General features: G+C 43.3%; 1 protein-coding gene across 1 annotated transcript in view; it reads right to left on the bottom strand.

Annotated features, from left to right (window-relative positions):
* Window positions 1–4,824, bottom strand: part of LOC105991236 (protein WWC2-like) — a 115,126-nt gene that overhangs the window by 109,928 nt on the left and 374 nt on the right. The window lies entirely within an intron of this gene.

The raw sequence follows: 4,824 nt of genomic DNA, 5'->3' as shown, positions 1-4,824 counted from the left end.
TGTCGTGGGGCTTGAACTCTGGGCCTGCGCGCTGTCCCTGGGCTCTTCAGCTCAAGGTGAGCGCTCTACCGCTTGAGCCACAGCTCCACTTCCGGTTTTCTACTGGTTTATTGGAGATGAGTCTCACGGATGTTCCTGCCCAGGCTGGCTTTGAACCTCAATCTTCAGATCTCAGCCTCCTGAGTAGCTAGGATTACAGGCGTGAGCCACCGGTGCTCCGCCCATGAAACTCTTATCTAGTGGCCTGAGTGACTATGTTTGAAGTACTGTTTGCACTTGAAATTACAAGATCAAAAGCTAAGCACATGCATTGCTCAACCATCTACCTGAAAGGCTGTAGACGTTTGCCATCTACCAGCAATGTATGGCAATGTATTGTCTGATACCTTCTCATATCTTCCCTTTGTATTCCCACAACATCGAGACAAGAAGATGCCTGATGCCTGCTGGATGGGTGGATCATCCTCCCTCTGTGCCTTGGTTTTCTTTTCTCTTCTTTTTTCTCTTTTCCTTCCTTCCTCCCTTCCTTCCTCCCTCCCTCCCTCCGTCCCTCCCTCCCTCTCTCTCTCTCTCTCTTTCTTTCTTTCTTTCTTTTTGGTGGGTGCCATACTGGGGCTTGAGCTCAGGGTTTTATACTCTCACTTGCCTTTCTTGCTCAAGTCTAGTGACTTGGGGCTTAGTGGTAGAGCGCTTGCCTAGCATGCATGAAGCTCTGGGTTCGATTCCTTAGTACCACATAAACAGAAAAAGCCAGAAGTGGTGCTGTGGCTCAAGTGGTAGAGTGCTAGCCTTGAGCAAAAGAAGCTCAGGGACAGTGCTCAGGCCCTTGTTCAAACCCCAGGACTGGCCAAAGACCAAAAAGAAGACTGGTGACTCTACCACTTGAACCATGCCTCTACTTCCAGCTTTTTTCTGCTTAGTTGGAGTGTAGACTGCTTGGGCTGGTTCTTTTTTATTTTTTTTGGGTCCGGTCGTGGGGCCTGAACTCTGGGCCTGGGCGCTGTCCCTCAGCTCTTCAGCTCTACCACTTGAGCCACAGCGCCACTTCCGGCTTTTTGCTTTTTGCTTATGTGGTGCTGAGGAATTGAACCCAGGGTCTCAGGCATGCAAAGCAAGAGCTCTACCACTGAGCCATCTTCCCAGCCCCTGGGCTGGTTCTTATCCTCAAACATCAGATCTCAGCCTCTTGAATAGTTAGCTAGGATTCCAAGCATGAACCACCGTTGCCTAGCTCTTGTTTTTCTTTTTTTTTTTAATTTAATTTTATTTTATTTGTAAACATACTGTACAGAGGGGTTACAATTGCATGGGCAGGATAATGCGTACATTTCTTACCAAGCATTGCAGCCTCCTCCTTTGTTTACCCTTCACATCACTTCCCAGCCTCCCCCCTCTCCCCTCCCCCCCCAATCCCAATCCTTCTCCTTTGCCCCTTGTTTTTCTTATATAAAATCAAGATCTTGGATTAAGTCTGTTTTTCCAAATTTTCCCCCTGATAAGAATCACCTGAAACTCCTGCTAAAAATTCTGAGTTTCTGACTCTGAAGTGTATCATAGTTGTTTTTTTTTTCTTTTTGGTCGGTTGTGGGCTTGAACTCTGAGCCTGGATGTTGTCTCTCAGCTCTTCAGCTCAAGGCTAGTGCTCTACCCCTTAAGCCACAGCACCACTTCCAGTTTTCTGTGATTTATTGGAGATAAGTCTCAGGGACTTTCTTGCCTGGGCTGGCTTTGTACTGCAATCCTCAGATTTCAGCTTCCTGAGTAGCCACCAGCGCCCAGCTATCATAGTTTTATCTCCAGTGGCAGGGATGGAAATGTGGACATTTAGCCACAACTTTAATAAACTTCTATTAAGTTGCACATTATTTTTTTTTATTAACCGAGTTTTGTAAATACTATCCTGATTGATTCTAAATGTTCTCTCCAGGTCAATAATGTTCTGGTTTCATACACAAGACCTGATTTATTTATGGACCAATAGCCATAAACTTTAAATAGTGTAGGCTTCATACAGCTCAGGCAGAAATGTCCAAATGAAATATGTGTAAGTGATTGATTCAGAATGTATCATTTGTATCTTTGTCAAGGCTAAATATTTCAGATATTTTTACATTTAAGAAACTGTCACTGCAAGAATTTAAAATATTTCTAAAATGCCCAACTTGCATAGCAATACTTCTGTGCTGCTTTCTCACTGGGAATATTAAAATGATGGAATGCTTCCTGATAAAATAAATAAAACTTCAGACCCAAAGGAAGATCAGACTTCAAGGAAAAGACTGAAAATTGAAGTTTCACAGTGAAAAGGATATATGACCAGTAGAGAACAGTATCAATGATAAAAGGGGTTGAAAATAGATTTAAAGGGCTGATGTATAATTTGGAGAAGCTTCGGCTAAAGGATTTGCCACAAAAAGAATGCATTGAAGCTAGGCGCTGGTGGCTCACGCCTGTAATCCTAACTACTCAGGAGGTTGAGATCTGAGGATCACTGTTCAAAGCCAGCCCAGGCAGGAAAGTCTGTGAGACTCTTACCTCCAATAAACCACCAGAAAACTGGAAGTGGTGCTGTGGCTCAAGTAGTAGAGCACTAGCCTTGAACTGAACAGCTGAGGGACAGTGCTTAGGTACAGAGCTCAAGTCCCACGACCGACAAAAAAAAAAAAATCTCAGGGATAGCTCCCAGGTCCCAAGTTCAAATCCAGCAGCCACCACCACCAACAAAAGAATGTACTGATTTTAAGCCAATAAAGATTTTCCATAATTATTTTTCTTTCTGTGCTTTACTAATTTTTGAATAACATTTATAAGCACTCTTTTAGTGTATGCCAGTACTGGGGTTGAACTCAGGGCCTGGTGCTATATCTTACCTGTATTGTTCAAGGCTGGCATTCTACCATTTGAACCACAGCTCCATTTCTGTTTTTTTGGTGATTAATTGGAGATAAGAGTCTCTTTCTCTAGCAGGTTTTGAACTATGATTGATCCTCAGATCTCAGCCTCCTGACGAACTAGGATTACAGGTGTGAGCCATCAGCACCCAGCTACATTAATAAACTTTTAAATTAGTTATCAAGTTTTTTTTGATATTGGTACTTTAGTAAATTAACTCAGGTGTAGACTTTTTCTTTTTGGTCGGTCATGGGGCTTGAACTCTGGACCTGAGCACTGTCCCTCAGCTCTTCAGCTCAAGGCTAGCACTGTACCACTTGAGCTACAGTGCCACTTCTGATTCTCTGGTAATTTGTTGGAGATAAGAGTTTCACGGACTTTCCTGCCCGGGCTGGCTTTGAACCTCGATCCTCAGTTCTCAGCTTCCTGAGTAGCTAGGATTACAGGCGTGAGCCACCGGCGCCTGGCTTAGACTTTTTTTTTTAAGTAATAATTGAACACCTACACTATGGGCTAGGTACTCATTTATTGTTTTTGGTTGTGGGGCTTGAACTCAGGGCTTGTGCCATCTTTAAGCCTCTTTGTGCTTAAGGCTAATGTTCTTCCACTTGAGCCACTGGTCCACTTCCAGCTTTTTCTGTGATTAATTGGAGATAAGAGTCTCATGGGGACTTTACTGTCCAGGTCGATTCCAACCTCAATCTTTAGATCTCAGCCTTCTGAGTAGCTAGGATTATAGGTGTGAGCCACCGGTGCCCAGCCCCAAATACTCTTTTTAAGTGCTTGTACAAACCTACTTGATCTTCCCATCAACTCTATAGAATATGTTTTTGGGGCTGTTGTTTTGGGCAGTTGTTGTTTTGGGGTTTGAACTTCAAAGCTTGTTGCCAGGCACTCTGCTTATTGTTTAAGCTGTGCCCAGCTTCCCCTACACTCTGCTTTTTTGCTTTAACTATTTTTCAATTAGGGTCTAGTGTTTCTGCCCAGCAAGCCTCAGACTAAGATCCTGCTACCGGTGATCTCCCCTGTAGATGGAACTGCAGATGTGAGCCACCATATCTGGTTTATTAGCTGAGATGGGGTCTTGCTGACTTTGTACCTGGGTTAATCTCAAACTACAATTCCTCTGACTTCCAGCTTTTGAGTAGCTAGGATTGCAGATGTGAGCCACTGCACCCAGCATGAGTTTGTGTTTTTATTAATTTTTTTTGACAGGCAAAGACACTGAGGAACAGGTAATTGAACTTTATCAGTCAAGATCACACAGCTAGTAAGCCATAAAGCTGAGACTCAAGCCCAAGGAACCAACTCTGCTGTCTGTGCTCTTAGTCACATTGTGCCAGAGTAGAATTTAAGGTGGACAATTGCGATGAAGAACAATTTCTGTTTCCCTTCAAAAAAGAGTGATTATTATGAGCAAAAGACTGTGTAGACCTGAGCCATGAGTCTCACTATCAGAGAACAGTAACAAATAAGCAAGAATGAAGTCTTACAATGGCTCCAAGGTACTGAGTTAGGCAGGAGACATCAATATGAATTCTTGTTTAGTTTAAATAAACAGCATAAACAAGTAGATGGACTTACAGTATATAGAAATGGTAGATAATAGACAGATGGAAGAATAGGTGAAGATGCAGCTGTATGATAGATAAGATTATAAGTAGATAGATGATAGTTAGATAAGAGGTATATGAATGAGCTGTTATTAATATAGACACATACATGTCCTTCCTGTCCCTTTTTTTTTTTGGTCATCCGTGGGGCTTGAACTCTGGGCCTGGGCACTGTCCTCAGCTCTTCAGCTCAAGGTGAGCGCTCTACCACTTATGCCACAGCGCCATTTCTGGTTTTCTGGTGGTTTATTGGAGATAAGAGTCTCATGGACTTTCCTGCCCAGGCTGGCTTTGAACCTCGATCCTCAGATCTCAGCCT

This window comes from Dipodomys ordii, unplaced genomic scaffold, assembly GCF_000151885.1.
Source record: "Dipodomys ordii isolate 6190 unplaced genomic scaffold, Dord_2.0 Scaffold4, whole genome shotgun sequence".
NCBI lineage: Eukaryota > Metazoa > Chordata > Mammalia > Rodentia > Heteromyidae > Dipodomys > Dipodomys ordii.
The sequence above is the reverse complement of the archived record's forward strand: the minus strand, read 5'-3'. Positions and strand labels throughout refer to the sequence as shown.